Raw genomic sequence first — 19677 nt, 5'->3', positions numbered from 1 at the left:
CTCACAGCATGTCGATTGATGGGGAAGCTCAAGTTTTAAGGAATGGAAAAAGCACATGGTCATCTTTGGGAACACTATGGTCAAAGTAGAACAACCATGCTTACATCTGCACTGTAGAAATAATCCAGGTTCACACTGTTTTAACTGCCAAGGCTTAATGCTATGGAGTTCTAGGAACTGTGAGACATTTAGCCTTCTCTGACAGAGAGCTCTGGTGCCACAACAAATGACAATTCCCAGAATTCTATAGCATTAGGCTTGGCATTTAATGCAGTGTCAACTTCCATTATTTATGTAGTGTGGATGCAGCCTATGTCTATCAAAGTAGAACTGAGCCACAGGGGGCACAGACTCATGCCTCTGCTAAGTGTACACCTTCTATCATATTTCAGGTTTAAAGATAATCATATTTCCACTCCCAGTTACTAGGGGCAGCTGGTGGAACTCATCCCATGAAGTATCTAGGTTTTATGGCTACACCTCTTGCACCTGCTGTAGACTTCACAGGAGCTAACCAAGTGCTGGATGCTATTTTTCCAACAGAAATTAATACTAGGGCAATTTCTATACTACCCAGAACAGCTGTTGGGGGATGTGAAAGATTTGACCACTCCTTCTGGTTATATTTGGTCAGTGGAGAAAATCCTGCCCTTTGATAATGTGGCAAGACAGTTCCAATGGCCATTACTCTGCTGCTACACTTTTATTTGGGCAGGAAAATGGAACAAAATCTGTCTTCTTTTCTTAGAGCTTTATCACACTAGCGAGATCCTGTGGGAAAACGAGAGTTAAACGTGATTTAAACTACATTCAAATTTAAACAGAACTTGCAAATTTGGAGAGTTTTTCACACTGAATTGCTTCCAAAATGAAATAACACAAAGTTAAAGTGAAGTTAAAGCAGAAAAAACTGGCAGCTTTTTACTTTCGGGTTGTTCTGAATTTAAAAAGCTGCAGGTTTTCTCCATTTTAACTGCAGTTTAACTTCATGTTATTTCATGTTAACTGTGGCATCGTGTGATAAATTTTGGGCATTTCTGGGTTTTCTTCACGTTAAATCACGTTTAACTCCTATTTTCCTGTGAGATCTCACTAGTGTGATAAACTCTTTACAGAGAATGGTGGCGCCTCATAAAAACTGAGGGCAAAGGAAAGTCAGATTGTGAAATATTATTTCAGAAACATTAGAGGCAGCTTTAGCATTTTCAGTAATTACACTCCTATGGATTCCAAATCCCTATTCATCCATGGAAACTCAGAGGAAACTTCGGGCAACTCATATACTCTTAATCCCAGAGAAAGGCAATGGAGAACCTCCTCTGATTTGCCAAGAAAACACCACCAATGTCAGAATGGTGAAGTGGTTTAAGTGTTGGACTAGGACTCTGGCAGACCAAGGTGCAAATTCCTGCTCAGCCATGGAAACTCGCTGGTTGATCTTGGGCAAGTCACATACTCTTAGCCTCAGAGGAAAGCAAGAACAAGCCCACTCTGAAGAAATCTTAAGAAAACCTTCTGACAAGATCACCATAAACTGGGATAACCATGAAAGCACATGAAAACAAAACAAAGAAAATATTTTATTCTTTTGGGAAGTATCCATTTTCTAGCTACCACTCTTTGGACTATAAAATTTAGGTTTCGATATGGCTGAGAATTGCAAACTGAATAAAATTTACACTTCCCAAATCTAAACATAAGCAACAACGTATGTGTACCTTGAACTTTGTGTTTTTCTGAAGTCTGCGATGAAGTTACGAGACCAAATATACAGAAAGGAAAGATTTCTAATCTTAAAAATTAATTCACTGGGCTGGGTTTTATGGCCAATAATGTCATGATGTGAGATACAGCAATGACACATAAAAATGATTTTTGTACACACCATTGTCCAGAAAAAAAAAGACAGATGAACTCTTCCTTTGCTTTAAAATCAGTGCAAAACTAGTGGAAAAGAGATTATAGCAGAGGGTAGAAGACTTTAGCTATTTGTGTTTGAGGTTTGATTCTTTCTTTCTCAGTGAAGCTTCAGCGAGACTAATGGAGAACAGATAAAAATATTCTGCTTTTATGATGTATGGCATGTTGGACAGCATAGCAAACACTTTACAGAAGTAGGGATGGGAAGAATATTTAAAGATATTCAAATGACAGTGCAAATTATGTTTCTCAAGGACTGGGAGACCCTCATGGAGAGAATAGATAGATAGATGATAATCATCTCAGTGCTGGCATATTATTTGACAGAAAAGAAAAGAAAAGAAAAGGAAGGGTGCTTTCTTTAAGAGGCATTTTATGTGCAGAAAACAAGTTTCCTGTGCATAAAATGTTATTTTGTGTGCAGAATATTTCTTAGTGGAGCCAGAAAATTACAAAGATTCAGTTGGTCTACTCTAGTGGGGATTAGATAGCCAGCATGGTGTAGTGGTTTGAACACTGGACTATGACTCTGGAGAACAGGGTTCAAATCCTGACTCAGCAATGAAAACCCACTGGGGGACCTTGAGCAAGTCATACTCTCTCAGCAAACACCCTTTGTACAAACCTTGCCAGCAAAACCCCATGCTAGGTTTGCGTTGGTTTTGCTGTAAGTCAGAAACACCTTGAAGGCTCACAGCAAGGCAGAAAATGCTGTTTTCTATCTAAAAAATCCCATATGGATATTTTCCTCTGAACAAGTCTGAAGCTGAATGACAATGGTTTGACAGTGGAATGGACCAGCTGAGACAGTGGTTTCCTTCTTGGGAGATCTTTAAACAGAAATTGATGGGCATCTCTTGGAGCTGGTTTAGTTGTCCATTTCTGTGTACAAACATTTAGGCATACAGCTTCTTACAACTCAAAGACACTGTAATTCTGACAATTGGAAGCACTCTCAGTCTGGTTAGTGCTGTAATGCTATAATTGTCCATCTGGAAATAAGTCCCATTTCAATCGGAGTTGCCTTTAAGGACACAAGTAAAGAGTTTCACTGTTAAGTGGCTATTTCACTGGAGCACAATGATCTTTACTTCTGTTTCATGATCTATGGAGGATTAAAAAAATAGCGATGTGATTTCCCCTTGAGGGCTGAAGATGACAGATGAGATCACACATAATTCTCCATCACTCTATAACTTTGTCATCAAGTGATGACATTTGTGTGAAACAGCTAATATAGATCAGGGAGGGAAGAAAAGAGCTTTCTCACAACACAGGGTTGGAAGTTTGTGGCTCAAGTCTACAAAAGCTCATGCTACCAACTTCTTTCTTTCAGTTAGTCTCAAAGATGCTACAAGATCCCTTTACATACTGATTTCTCAGACTAACATGGCTCCGCTTTTGAATTCTACCACCATGGAAAGTGCTTTATATTTGCTGGGATTGCAAAAACAGCCACTCTGTATTCTCTCATACATAATGGGAAAATAAGCAGGCACACAATCTGTTGCATAAGGTTAGTATTCAGCAAAAGGATGGCCTGGCACATCTGCCATGCAACTAAGTGAGTGTAAATTTATACCATGCAAACACAAGGGAGGATCTTAGCTAACATTTTGTAAGTGACAACATCTCCAGATGGCCTGTGCATAAATTTGAATGTGTCAGAGGTGTGTTACATGGTGAAAAATGCTTGACCTACCAGGAGATATCAAACACAATGGGAAATGAATTATTCACTTCAGTGGTTTAGTATATTTAGTTAAGGAAGTTACTGTGACTTAAGGACTGGGAATTCAAAACTAGAAATTGGATCTTTTCACATTCTGATATTCTATAGGGGAAAAAACTGAACAACTTGGAAGGTCTGCTCCTTCAAACTCACAATTTTTGTTGAATTTATATGTTACAAACAAAAGCAAAATGGAAAGAAAAAATGCATTACCAATTGCAAATTCACTTTAGCAAAAAGATCTTTGCACTCTCTCCCTCTGTAAATATCAAAATATAATTCTAAAATTCTCTTTCCTTGCCATTTCAGTGGTACTCAGGATGCTCATCCAAATACAGACACATTTTAATAGAATAAATATGTGAGACTTCCCAGCTTTGAATCCCATGTAATGTTGTTCAGATGTTTGCTCAAGATGATTTTAAATTAAGAACAGAAAGAATATTTGAAAATGTTCAAAAATAGTTGAAAAATATTATTCAAGTATTTTTTTAAAAAAAAACCCAGATGAGAAGAATCCTAGACCATGCAGAAAATGCTGTATGAGCTACTTTGAATATGACCACATGGGTTCCATTCTCACCACAATTGCACTTGTCAATGAAAAGGGAATTATACCGGTTTGTATAACAGCCATTATTTCACATCTTTGCAAGTGGGGCTGCCATTTAATCCTGTCTCTCTGCCCCATGCCCTAACCAGCATGCCTTTCAGGGTTTTTTATTTATTTTAACTTCTTTGTGCAACTTCAGAGCTCTGTTACTACTTACTGAAGGTGTGTTTTTTTTGAAAGAAAAGGAATAGAAAAAATAAATACAATCAAGTTGCTTGGAAATAGCAATAGACAAAGAAAGAAGAGAAGATACTGACAACATTTGACTGCCAATATTGTAAATGCCTCAACAGTAATGTTCTGCACATGTGATCTTGCATGATTACAAGCTCATTGCTGGGTTTCCTCGGTTACTGAAAGGGACGCCCCAGTCACACTTCAGAGGCACAGCAGTTATGGGTCAGAAGTAAAGACACTTTTTTCTGGGTCTAATCATGGTTTAAAAGCTATGTGTAATGATCTCCTTAGTTGTCTAAGCTGATACAGAATTACAGCCTCAGTTTTCGCCACAAAGGAACCACAAACAATTTTGATTAATTAATTAATTTTTATTTAACCCATTTCTACTCCACCTTCCCCCCAGAAAGCGACCTTAGGTGACTCACAGATAACATAGCCTTGCCTTAGGGTCACCATAACTACTTGCAGCCCCACATTAGAACAAAATGGCTTCAGACACCACATTACGCCTTCTCTGGTCATTCTGCAATTCAAGGAATCCCTTCCAGATGAATTTGAGTTTGACCAGAGCTTGAAATGGTTTTTTTAAAACTATGATTCTCAGATTATTCTTTGCTGTCTGGTAGATTCTGGGAGCTGTAGTCTTCCCAAAATATCCTTTCCAAGGTCTGATTCTGACTAGATCATTCATGCCACGGATGGAAACAGCTGCAGGAGAACAAGGATAGTGTTTTGACTTATCAAAGCCACAGTACTATCAAAATATAGCTGATGTCCTATTGGTGTTTTAAATGCATGTATGTTCCCTTACACAGGTGGCTGTACTTTTCTGGTCATGGTGTAATGTCTCTATTCAATTCATAGTTGTGTAAGTGGAGTTCTGTAAGAATACCCATTGCATAAATAGTTGCACATTCTTGAATGATGCATAACTACTCATTGGTGATGTCAATGTACCATATCATTTATTGGTATTGTAGAAGCTGCTAGTATATTCACAAACACACAACTGGTTGCTCAGTGCTGATAATCAGCAGAAGAGTGGTATAATACAACCAGATGTTTATCACACTATGCTCTTAAAGAGCTACTATTCCAGTGTGACTCCTCTAGCAGCCTCCTGTTGCATGCTGGGATTGGCAGTTTTAAGGAGCTGAACTTCTCTGCCTGAGAATTCTAAATACCCCTCCTTAAAACTGCCAATCCCAGCATGCAACAGGAGGCAGCTAGAGGAGTCACACTGGAATAGTACCTCTTTAAGAGCTCGTCTGATAAACACCTATGTACATGTACAGTCACAGTTCATAAGCACAATGTAAAATCTGGTCTTATCAATTAAAAAAATACCTTGCGGGAAACCTTCAGCTTTCTGGTGAATTTGAGTAGGCCCCATGACCTCACAACACAAAGAAATATTTACTAGCTTCTAGTTTCAGTATTATTATTATTATTTTTAAAAAAAAGTCATTAAAATTCTGGTTGTGGCTTTTGCCAGCCTCCCCTCCGAAAATTACAAGTGAGATTAAATGGAATGCTGACAGTGTGGGGAGGCAATGATGGATAGCCTGCCATCTTTAAAGACAGCTAACACAGTGCTAAGGTCAGCTGCCACACACCAAAAGGACAGAGAGGAGAGGGAGAAAATCGCCAAGAGTGGGGTGCGTAGCTTGGCAGGCCCTGCTAGTCTCTGGGGTCCACTTGACTGGCATTTCCACAACACCTTGGGAGAAAAGAAGCAAACAAACAAATCAATAAACACACATACATAGCTGAGTAGTTGAAAAAAGTAACTGAACAGCACGGTTTTGAGATGGAACCTGCATCTCAGAGGGATACTATAAAACTGAAGCAGATTTTGCAGAATGAACGAAAACAGGTGGTCATTAAAAAGCATAATACTGCTCAGCTTCTATCTTCCTTGATGGTCTCTGTTTGAATGAGAGAGATAAACTGCATCCAATGACATTTATAGAATTATATAGATCCAAGTGTGGAGCACAGAGGACAGTGCTGGAGGAAAGAGTAATCTTATCCTTCAAATTAAGATTGCATGTGGTGTTGGGAAATCAAGCTTGTAGGTACAGACATTTTCAACCTTTTTCAAGTTTGGTTGGATTATAGGGTTTATCTATTGGAAATTTAGGACCTTATCACATGGGGAAAAATAAGGGGGAAATCCTGGGTTTAAACAGCAATGATCCAGCACAAAACATGATATTGCAATTATGATTTTCACATACATTGCTATTAAACAGACAATAAACAGCAACAAATCATTTTTGGGATTTTCCCAAAAATGATTTGTTGCTGTTGTTTACCTGTTTATTACCTGTTTAATAGCAACATCATGTGAAAATTTTAATTATGATAATTTTATTTTGAGCTGGATCATCTCTGTTTCAACCCCCAATTTTGTTCAATTTCACCGTGTGATAAGGTCTTTAGGCATGTTGGAAAGGCAGTGTTCCTTGAAATTAAAATAGTTTGCAACAGTTGCCACCAATTTTGAGGTAACAATTACTGATTTATGGTTTCCAACCACAGGCAGATTGCTACACAGCTGATAGCCAGCAGCTAATGAGTAAACCAAGTTACAATTCAGAACTTACTTGAGTATATGTAAGTCTTAGGTCCTAAACAGAATTCAACAATGTTCTAGTCAGTTAAATAATATCCACAATCAGTTAACACAGTCGAAGTCAGGTACATAGCATTCAGAGCCAACAAACACTATCCAAGTCAAATAGAAAGTTTAGGAACATAACAGAGAGCCACATAGGTCAGATAATATCCAACAACTGCTGGAGCAAAGGGCTGGGGATTTATAGATCAGTAGCTCAACATGTGTGATGAACTGACTCAAAAAACCAGCCAATCAGAAGCCAGAGACCCTAAGCCAATCAGGTGCTGGCTGAGGAGTTTAAAAGATCCCACTTGGCAGTTGGTAAGCTCAGTCAGGGTTTAGAATGTTGAGAGATAAAGTTGGAATGTTGACAGAGAGAGAGTTGGGGAACAGTACAGTCCAAGACAGGACTGAGTTCCCATAGTTCCTGAGGGGACAGTATTTGGTTAGAGGGGGTGTTGATAATAGACCAAGAAAGGGTCTGAGAGGTCCAGAGAGGGACAATATTAGTTTGGGAGTCTAAAAATGAGAGACTCAGTGTAGCCAGACTCAGAAGGAGGGGTTTCGGTTACATAATTTATGGAGAGATATTATAGCCTTGGTGGCTGAGTTAGTAAAAAGAATTGCCTAAAGAGGGACAGGGAAGCCCTGAGGTGGTTAAAGAATATCTGGGGGGAAAGGAATACAGTAACGAAGTAAAGAGTACCAATGTAATGAAGTAACACGTGCCTGAACTAACAGCTGTTTAATGCCATTTAGTTCAAGTCATATCTGTTCAAACCCTTTGTTCAATAAAGTTCATATTTTGTTTTATCTAAAGGCTTGTCTACCATATATATTATGTCCACGCTACTATATTATATGATATTGTGAACCTGCCACATATTAAAGGGGGTTCGTTACATATATTAGTGGCAGTGGGGTGGGATTAGAAAAACCCATAGGACTGCCATAAGGTGAAGGAGTGTTGTCGTTACATAATTTGGTGGCAACGGTGGGATAACCAAAGTCCCAAGCACTTGCCACAATAGAAAGGTTATTCGTTACAAACACAGCTACTGCTTAATTCTTTGCTGCTTCCTATAAATCCCCTGAGACCTCCTCAAGCCCTCCCTTTGTTGTCTTCACTCAGGAAAGGCAGATAGGAGTAAGTTATTTTCTATATATAAATGGACAGGACTTTCTGCCAGAGCTAGTACTGCACTCTGAACTGTCTCTGAGACATTGGCTCTGGAACCTCCTGCTGCTCTGGTTTAGCATCCAGTCCCTAGAATGTCCACTCTTCAGTCTCTGAGTCAGAGTCTATGTCCATGTCCTGGAAGTAGGGCATGACAATTCCTGAATCGTGTGTGAAGATGAGTGGTGCATACCTATCTGCTTGTATCTCTTTCTATCTTTTGTTTAGTTGAGGATGGAACAAGCTTCTTTTCTGCTGCTCTAGAGACTAGGACATAGAGTAATGGATGCAAACTACAAGGAAAAAGATCCCACCTCAACTTTAGGAAGAACTTCTTGATGGTAAGAGCTGTTCAACAGTGGAACACACTATCTGGAGTATGGTGGAGTCTCCTTCTTGGGAGGTTTTTAAACAGGCTGGATGGTCATCTGTCCAGGTGCTTTGTCTGTGTGTTCCTACTTGGCAGATGGTTGGACTGGATGATCCTTGAGGTCTCTTCCGACTCTGATTATATTTTTCTTTTCCATCCTTTTCCATGGCTCTATCATGTTTATCTCTCCTTCAAACCTTCCCCAAACAGTGTCCAAACTCAAGTCTTAAGAGTGCTTTTGCTCAGAGAGTTCTCATTAATGAAAGCATCTAAATCAGTTTGGCAGATTTGGAGGCTGGTCTTTAAAGCAAGCAAGTGATAAATCTCTCCCCATACGCTGCACACCTGCAGCCACAGCAATCAAGACTCTAAGCCCAAGACAGCCTGCCAGTCATTAGAAGCAGAGAGGCTGTCATGAGGATGTTGTGTAAGCCACAGGTGGAATAACAATCAGGACAGAGCTCCTTTTAAACCTTACTTGTTCAACCTGGCTGGGTTTGATTAGCTATAAAACCAAACTGCTTGAGGTCTTTATCTATCCTAACTCTGCACTAGAGATTGAAGACCAAGGCCCTTTTTCAAACATTCTGTAGTACAGCACTATAGCCAGGAAGGGGAGGAGATGGGTCGGGTTGATCAGGCAGTGGCGAGAGAGACAGAGGAAGACAGCAGGAGTCAGGACCCAGGAGACAAAGGCAAGGAAAGGGTGTGGCGTGAGGTTGGGGAGTTAAATGGAGAGGGACAGGAAGATGCAATAAGGAGGGGAAGACATGGAAGAGGAGGGCTTGGCAAGGTGGTCAGAGAAGGAAGAGAGAATGTAGTTCCCAAGTTGAGAAGGAATAGGTGAACGTTAGCTCTCCAGCATGGGAGGTGAAGACCGCAGGCAGGACTGCGTACAGAAGTTAAGCTTTGGGACCCAAGGTGGGAAGGAGAATTACCAGCCCGAGTATCTGGAGGCTCAGGGACACCTGTGGCCAGTGAGGAAAGAAGTTTGGAAGGAGCGTGGTGGGATGGTAAGGGACAAGTCTGAGAACAATGCCCCAGTCCTGAGTTACTTGAGAAAGCAGACTGGGAGTTAGCAGAAAACATAGCCCGCCAACCAGAGAGAGGCCCTCCATCACCTCAGTGAAGTAACTGAGGCATGCGGGAGAGAGAGAAAGACTATTGGTTCAAGTTTATTGTAACATTCGGGAAGTTGTATAAAGACACTTTATGTTAATAAATAATTGAAGCAAACTGACCAGCTGCTTTTCATTGGGAAGAGAAACCAAAACCATGGACACACGTGGAGCTGTGGAGTCTCAGGAAGAAGCACATATCCCAACATCTTACAGATGAAAACTAGGGCACATGAAGCAGAGCAACTTCACAGTGTGGTCAAAAGGCTGTTGCCAAACAAGAAGAGAATAAAAGTTATTAATGATGAAGAAGACACAAAACTACTATTGCGAGAAGGGAATCCCTGGAATTATGGAAAGCAGAAAGAAAGAAAGAAAGAAAGAAAGAAAAACAAATGAGCCTACTGGGAAGGACAAGACTCTTCTCCCCCTGCTCTTGCTGTGTTGTTGAGTGAGAACTACCTTGTCACTCTGAATTCAGTTTGCAGAAATTGGAGTAAACTGAGAACAAAGGGGGAAAGTAAGAGGAGAAGAAAGAAACTGGAACTTTTCAAAAACAGTTGAGAAAGAGAGATAACAAAAGATAAACTGCTAAACAAGGATAGTTGGAGGATATGATTTAGATTAAGTAAAGATGTGAGAAAAGAAAGTCCCTCCACCATTGACCTCCTTATATAGAGAGTAACATTTTGAAGAGGATAGCCTTCTCTAGTCATGGAGATTCTCTTTACCATAAGTAGGCACAGAATATATGGATAATGGGTATATGCTTCCATGTATAAAACAGTCTTTCCTCTTCAAACAATAACTCCCCAAGTCAGAGGGGGAATGATAGATCACATATCCTGAAATTGTTCTGATTTGGCTAAGATAGTCCCAATTAATGTGAAGTCAAAGGCTTTCATGGCCGTCATCCATAATTTTTTGTGGGTTTTTCATCTCGAAGAACTTATTCCTGATGTTTTGCCTGCATCTGTGGCTGGTATCTTCACCCTGTAAAGATGTCAGCCACAGATGCAGGTGAAATGTTAGTAATAAATTCTACTGGAACACAGCCACTTAGCCCCCAAACCCACAAAAACTACAATTAGTTTTTTGTTGTCTCATTTTTTCAGCTACTTTTAAACTGTCCCAGTTTCTCTTTCCTCTTCCCTCTTTCTCCCTTTGTCTTCAGCTTCCTGTCATTGGTGCGTGCATATATATATATTTGTGGGTGGCTGAGGTAACGAGGGATGCGGTGGCTCAAGTGACACTGTGACACTTGACACTGACTCTATTGATTGCAAGATTGGCAGTTTGGTGCCACGTGATGGACTGAGTTCCCATGACTAGTCCAAGCTTCTGCCAACCTAACAGTTTGAAAGTATATAAATGCAAGTAGATAAACAGTATACAAATGCAAGTAGATAAATAGGTACCACTTCAATGGGAAGGTAAACAGCATTCTATACAATCATGCTGGCCACATGATCAGAGTAGTCTCTGGCAATTCTGGCTCTTGGGCTTAGTAACGGAGATGAGGACCGCACCCTATGGTCAGACACGACTTGCCAACCTTGCCAACGGGGATTTCCTTTACCTTTGGTAGTACAACCCTTGGTTTTTGATGGTTCAATGTACACAAACTTTGTTTCATGCACATTTTTAATATATATTTTTATAACCTGCAAGCTATATGTATAAGATGTATATGAGACATAAGTGATTTTTTTTGTTTAGTCTTGGGTCCCATCTCCAAGATATCTCTTTATGTATATATATGTAAATATAACTATTCTGAAATCCAAATGAAAAAATAATTTAAAAAATCAGAAATCCAAAAGGCTTCTTCTCCCCAAACATTTTGGACAGGGGCTATCTCCCATTTCCTCAATAAACATGTCTATGAGGTAGTGGGACTGAGACTGTATCTATATCGCAGAATTAATGCAGTTAAATAGGTATCATGAAACATGACATGCAAGCCTTCCCCAAGTCAACTCTAATTTTAAGATCTGCATGGGAGGGCTTTCTCTCAGTCCCATCACATGCACAGATGTATTAGATGAGGTCTCAAGAGAGATGCTGCTCCCAGCCTATGGAGCTCCCTTCCATGGGAGCCTGGTTGGTCCCCTCTCTGTTCTCATTCTCTTGGCAAATGGGGACTTGTTGTTGTTGTTACTGAGGCAGGCCTTTGAGATTTAAATTATGTAGTTATAGTGTGTATCAAGGGATGGGCAGTGTTTTTATCTTTAATTAGTAATTATGTTTTAAATGTTTTAATCACCTTAACCATTTTGTTAAAAAAAAAAGATGATGATGTTTAAATCTTTTTGAACTTCTCTATAATCACAATTTAAGTGGATCTTGTTTTAAATTATGGCAAATTGCCTTGTGTCCCACCCCAAAAGAAAGGTGGGGTATACATTCAATGATTATATGTAATTAATTATTATTATTAAAAAAAAACTAGTGGCAATGATTTACATGTTTTTACCCTTCCTCAACCCCACTGTTTGAAATCCAAACAGGTCAGGAAATACTCTAAAAGTTGACTCCTGGTTTACTTCCTGCTTTTTTTAAAGGATATTGTTTAGGTCCAAAACAGCCTCTAAAACAGTGGTGCAGGACAAGGTGAATTGGGCCCCTCACAACCTATAGAGGTTGTAGGGGCATTGTCAGTTTGCTTGTTTTTTTAAATGGGGCTGGAGACCTGACAGGGGTTTCAACACTCCATGTTCCCATGGAGGTACAGTGTGACTGATCAATCTCTGGCAGGTGTGTGTGGTTGTTTGTAGCTTCAAGTCACCTGTCCACTTATGGTGACTCCAAGATTTCCAAAGGGTTTTCTTAGGCAAGGAAATACTCTGAGGTAGTTTTGCCAGTTCCTTCCTCTGAAATATAGGCTACAAAATGTGGTATTTATTGGCAGTCTCCTATCTAAGTAGTAACCACACCCAAGTAGTAACTGTGTGCGGTTGCTGTGGCCCCAATTTGGGGAAGAAGGAGGTGGCTGCAAGCTGCCCCTTCAGGGGCAGTCTGCACAGCCCCACAGAAAGTAAAATTCCATTGATATTTTATATATTTTGGATCTTGCTGGTCATTGACCGAATAAAAAACATATCTATCTATATAAAGTTAAACATATTGCTTCCCCCCCCCCATTTGTTAGCTATGCTGAAACCTGGTTTGGGGAAAATGAATAATCATAAATAAAGTTAACAAGACCAACAGCAATAACAACAACAGCAATGATGACACTGATTTACTTTATTGGGATATTGTAATGCTTCCACAATCAGACAGGATCTGTTGCTTTTAGGGCAGTTTCCCACCCTCCCAAACTCCTTTTTTCCCACTAGAGGGGAACAAACCTAACCAATAATTTTGCCCCTCCTACCCTATTCCTATCAAGAAGAGGGTCTTTTACTAAAATAGGAATATATCAGGAAGGATGTCCACCATTTATCTAATCTGACCTGATTTGCAGCTCAAAAAGATGGTGTCCCTTTAAGAATCCCCAAGATTGCAAAGTAACACTGTTTTTACAGACTGGGTGTTAAAATCACTAAATCAATCTGCAATTTAGCACAGCAAAGATTAGAGAAACACAGACAAGGCTGCTGCCTTAGCTCAAAAGTGACACTCTGAGTTCTTCTGTTTTATTCCTCAGTGAATCCTCTTGTCAAGGACAGGATTGATGGGAGAGTGTTAAGCAATATTATCCTAAAATATGTTTCAGGAACAATGGCCTAAGGGCTCAAGCTCATAAGACACTCTGATCACCTTGCAGCATCCCTAGGTACAGCAGTGTCTAACATAACACTGTGAAGATCTCCGCATCTATCATCAAGGAGAGTGATTAAGGGTCGATTCCCCCCAAAGTGTTCTCCACATTTATGAAATTATCTCTAATCTCTAAAGCTGTGCTGATTGCAATGCCTTTTCAAACATTATTGATGATTGGAAGAGGGCTACAAAGACAACTAGTTAAAAATGCATTTGGACATGCATTTCTATGAGAAGGTAAAGAAGGCAGTGTAGTGGAAGATATAACTGCAATTGCTCTTTGATTTAGGAAGAGAGTGCACAGATTGGTCCTAGATGAAGTCTGGGAATACAGTATATGATCTGATGTTAAATAGACAAGAGGAGGAGAGAGGAAAAGATTTGAAACTAGAAAGCAATGTGGAAAAGGTGAAAGAAAAAAGAAGGGAGTATGTTATTGTGAAAAGAATACACAAATTAAATACTTACACAAATTTTTTTTTTAGGTTTGTTTTTTTAAGTCAGAGTTTATTGAGAATGTTGGCCTTTTTATTGAGTTCAACACTTGGCTGGTATGTTTATTAAGCAAATGCCATTGATCTTCTGCATGATGCTACTTGTTAAAGCAAAATGTCACACATTAGCATGGCAGAAATGGAAAGAGAGAGAAAGAAATGGGACCTTCATGGTGGTTATCCTTCTTGAGTCACCTTTTTTCAACAGTTTGAGAATTTTATGTGGAAGAAAAATATACATTTCATCTAAGTCAGGGACATGTAGACCCATCCCAGTATATATACAAGCCTGAAAAATGTTAATCTCAACTAAAATGGAGCTACTGAATCAATGGAATTCATGTGCATGTTGGCTCAAAGTCATTAGGGATGGAAAGAACACACACACATATATTGACCCAAACAACATGTCTCTCAAGTGACAGGAAAGCCTAACAAAGGGAATCGTGGTCTGGTGGAAAACTTTGCAGTTTAGCAGTTGTTCTGTGCAAAATTTGCATATGGTGTTTTTGCACGGAAAATAGTTATTTTCTGCACATAAAATATTGTTTACTGCCCAGAAAATTGTGCTTCATGTGTACTATTTCTGTGCAGAAAATAATATTTCTCAGGAGAAAATGTCTTTTTCCATATAAACAAAAATGTGAAATTTTGACACAGGAAGTCCCAAGTTGCAGAATGTCTTCAAAAACCTCCCACGTTTCAAATACTTTTTTGTAATGTGAGAATAATTACTAAAATTATTCATTTGCTTCCTTTGATGGAAAAAATGTACCCAAGACTTACAACCCTGTTCAGCCTATGATTTAATGAGTGTGCTCAAGTTGGGACTAACACTACTGATATAACCATAACTCCTTTATCAGTTGTTTATCCCCAATCCTCAAAATCTTGGAGAGTGTTGTTAGGATTCCTCGTCTTCACTCTGATTGGCTTTAAAACAATGCAATGTGAAGTTTAGGACCACCACAAAACTGGCAACAAAAACAAAACAAAATAGTCAAGTTTTGTGTGTGTGTGGGAGTGTCTTCCACCCCTCCATATTTGAACTGGAAGTAAGTTTATTTTTAACCAAATTGTAACATTTAACCAGTTTGTAAATCAGGGCTGGACACTGTCAGGAGATCGTGGGGCACATTTGCTCCTTAGGAGAGCTTGCAGGACTGCATCTCCTGCTGTGGTGTTGTTGTTGTGTGCCTTCAAGTTGTTATGGTCACTAAGGCAAGCCTATTGTCGGGTTTTCTTGACACGATTTGTTCAAAGGAGGTTTGCCATTGCCTTCCCATATGGTTGAGAGATTGTGACTTGCCCAAGGTCACCCAGTGGATTTTATGGCTGAGCTGGAACTGAACCCTGGTCTCCAGAGTCGTACTCCAATGCTCTACACCACTACACCACATTGGCACCTGCCTCCAGAAAAAATTGCCCAAATGCCTGTTAAGGTCAAGGGTATATCCTACTGTGTATTCCACTGAATTGTTTAAACCAATGCCTCATTTTACAATCTGAAAAGCACTGTCTATTCACATCTTGTTTTTTGTTAACAGTTTCTCCTGGCTTAAAATGGCCTAGAGAGGCAAAAATGTTGCAAAATACCCCCCCCCCCCCCCCACACACACACACTACCTAGAATGTATTATGAGGTATTTTTGATCCCTAGGTGCCATAAAATAGCTCTCAGAGGTTCAATTTGTTCCATGGGCCACACTTTGCCTATCATGGCCTACAGGAAATGGCTGTAATGAAGTAAGAGATGACTGCTTGCTAACCTCCATCCCAGATTCCCTGTCTAGATGGCAATAGTGCTAAAATGTAACAGTTTCTCTCTCTTCAGCAATCTATTCTTATCTCCTGTTTGCTTTCTCTCAGCAGCTGAGGAAAGACCCTCTTAAGCTCCTACATGGATATGTGCTGTGCCTTCAGTGCCACATATCAACAAGGATCTTCCTGCTGATGACCTGTTACTATGCCATGTAAATGTACAGCCAGGCGGGTCAGACGTAGGACAGAATGCCTGTTGGTGTCTAATATATGTGTAAGTTACAGAAGCAGTTGGACATATTCATCTAGTGAAGTTCAAGGTTGCAGAAGCAGAGCTGTATGCATTGCACATGGATGTGCATTACACATGTATAAGCTAGATGAGCCTTTGGTCTAACTGAAAAGCAGAATAATTGCAAATATTTTTCCACTCATTACTAATTCTTTCTTAGCAGTACCAATTAAAATTGCAAGGTGTTGAAGGCAGGAAGGAGAGAGAGAGAGAGAGAGAGAATTGATTTGTTTGTTGCAAACAGAAAGCACATTGGACACAAGGGAAGGGAGGAGAGGGAATGAGCAGTGAATGACAAGGTTTTGTGTGCTTGCTTTGAGTTGCCACCTGCCAAATTTGATCCTTTTGATCTCTTCTGAATCGGTCTCAGTTGGGGGGATCACAGAGACACTCAGGGCAATCTGTCAGCAACCAGGTTGTCACATTTTCCAGTATCAGTGTTCTCAATTCCCCCTGAAATAGACCAAGTGTTTTAACATGGCCACTCCTTCCATAAAGTGCAAGTTGCACTTGTCACAAACAAGCTGTGTCAAACACCATGTGTGTATCAGAAATATAGGCTGGAATCCTATTGGTGAACCCTAGAGCAGAACCACTGAATCATTTTTTTTTAAATAGTGAATTAACACATGGGTAAATCCAATTCCTTCTATAGCTCTACTTGAGTCAGGACTCAAAGAACGTATAGGCCACAATATTGGAAGATTTATTTTGCATAGAATACATCCATAGGCAACTAAAGCAATTCTCATTCACTATTTAAGGAAGCATTACTATATCCCAGTAAGGTAAATCAATGTCATCAATTGCTGTTGTTGTTATTATAGTTATTGGTCTTGTTAACTTTATTTATAGTCATTCACTTCCTTAAAACCAGGTTTCAGCATAGCTAACAAATGAAAACAAATGCAATATGGTTAAATATGCAAAATATCAACATGAATGGAATTAAACTCTGCAAAGCATTAAAATAATTTAACATAAAGTTAAGAATAGTTTTTAAAGCATTTTTAAAAGTGAATACTAATTAAAACAGTTCATTCTTGTTAACTGTCCTTGGGCTAACTCCGACTTACAGAGACACTGTGGATGAGACATCTCCAGGTCCCTCTACCCTCCATTGCTCTGCTTAGATCTTGCAGTTTCAGACTTGTGACCTCCCTGATTGAGTCTATCCATCTGACTTGCAGTCTTCTTCTCTTTCTATTACCTTCTACTGGTGGTGCAGTGGTTAAATGTCTGTACTGCAGCCACTTACTCACAAACCACAAGGTTGTGAGTTCAATACCAGCCAGGGGCTCAGGCTTGATTCAGTCTTGCATCCTTCCAAGGTTGCTAAAATGAGCTTGTTGGGGAGAATTAGCTTACACATTGTACACTGCTTAGGGAGTGCTTAAGTACACTGACAAATGGTATAGAACTGTACTTGCTATTGCTATTGCTACATTTCTTGGAACCATTGTCTTTCCTTCTCATGATGTGGCCAAAGTACGACAGTCTCAATTTAATCATCTTGACTTCCAGGTATAGTTCAGGCTTGATCTGTCCAAAGAACCATTTATTTGTCTTTTTGGCTGTCCATGGTATTGTCAGCACCACATATGATTTTCTTCTTATCCACCTTCTTCCATGTCCAGCTCTCATATCCATATCTGGTGATGGGGAATACAATGGCTTGGACTATTCTAACTTTAGTGTTCAGTTTTATGCCTTTGCATTTTAGAATCTTGTCTAGTTCCTTCACACTTCAGAAGTAATACAGATTGAGACCACTTTAATTACCTTGGCTCAGTGCTAGGGAATTCTGGGAACTGTAGTTTTGTGAGACATTTAGCCTTCCATGTCAAAGAGATCTGATTCAACAACTAAAATTTCCAGGATTCCCTAGTACTGAGCTTGGGCAGTTAAAGCAATCTCTAACTGGATTATTTCTGCAGTGTGTTTTGGACCATAGCTGCCTTTCCCAGTCCTAGTCTTTTTTTCTGATTTCTTGACACATTTGTGGCTTTCTGAGGATACTGTGCACATTTTCAGGCTGCTCTAACATCCATTGATTTGCTTTTTACATGTTCATGGTGTCTGTAGAACTTTCTTCCAGCACCAAATTTTCAATGGGTTTACCATCTTCCCACCTACTTACTTCACTGTCCAGCTTTCACACCCATACATAGAAACTGGAAATACTATGGCCTGGATGGTTACAAAACCAACCAGAGGTGGACTAGCTGAATGGGTTAGGAGACTGGTGAATGCCTCACTGCAGCAAGGCAGAGTTCTATCCTCTGTAAAAGGTGCTGTGAAAAGGCCTTTACTTAGAGTTTCAAAGGTTTTTTTTAAAAGTTTTATAATAATAAATAATGTTTTAACTGTATCTTGTTTTATTTTAAATTCTGTGAAGAAAAAGGTGAGATATTAAATAAATAAATAAATAAATAAATAATAGCAAATTTCTAACTAAAAATAAAAATGGCAAAAGTGAGGAAGTCATGAGACAGAGCATGAGACAATGGCTGGAATTCTCTTCAGGACATACATCTGTATAAGTCACATGTGTAAGGCAAAAACGTCGCCATTGTGCAATGGACATATTCTTACATAAGATGAGTTTCACAAACAGCATGTTCATCTGTGCCTTGTCTTTGGAAGTTGTGTATTTCACATTGCTGTTATGTGCCCAATAAATTGCATTATGATTGTGCATTGTTGTTGTACATTGCATTGTACAGATCCACTGCATTGCACATAAGTTATGCATTGCACATTGTACATTGCACAATGACTCCTAGTCATTTACATGTGTTGTGCAGTATTGGTACTCTGCATAAGGGTTGCATGGGGTTGACCCATAGCATATCTCTACATGCAGTTGTTTATGCAATGCTAAGGGGGATGCTGGATTAAGACCAGTATAACTCACAGAAAGAAGACAATAATGCTCAGTAAAGTAGAAGGCAGTAGGGAAAAAAAGAAGATTGAATTACGGGCCGATGGCTTCAATCAAGAAATATATGGCTGTCCTGAGTTTGCTAGACCTGAGCAGGGTGGTTTATGACAGAGCTCTTGGAGGTCTCTCATTCATAAATCAAAGCCGACTCGACAGCAAACAACAACAAATATTCAGAGTAATTCCTTTCCCGACTGCTCCCAATTATATGTGCGTGGCAAAAATGACAGAATTAAGTAGACAGCAATATCACTGTGTTCCTTTTATCAGCAGTCTTTTCATCATTGCCACATTTCTCTCCCACCTGCCCCTCACTTTGTATTATCTCTGTAATGTGCTCTACGGCAGCCTACTTTGATTTTTCTGTTTAATTTTTTCTCTCTTTTTAAATACTGAAAGGAAAAGAGCCCAAAGAGAAAAAGGAGGAGGGAATAGAAACTATCGAAGGAAGTGATGTGTATCTTCCAGGTAAATTTGCTCTTCTCTGTAGCTAGCAAAATTGGGTAGCAGACGACCACTGCATTTGGCATTTCCTGTTATAAGTCACTGTATTTATCAGATAGAAGAGACATCAAAAGGCCTTTTGTGTGCCATTGAATTTCTATCACACTGGTGACATCTTTGTAACTGAAAAGGAATTCACTATCACTATTCTCCTCCTTCCAGGTTGATTTAAAAGATCTGC

Source organism: Sceloporus undulatus, chromosome 2, assembly GCF_019175285.1.
Source record: "Sceloporus undulatus isolate JIND9_A2432 ecotype Alabama chromosome 2, SceUnd_v1.1, whole genome shotgun sequence".
NCBI lineage: Eukaryota > Metazoa > Chordata > Lepidosauria > Squamata > Phrynosomatidae > Sceloporus > Sceloporus undulatus.
The sequence above is the reverse complement of the archived record's forward strand: the minus strand, read 5'-3'. Positions refer to the sequence as shown.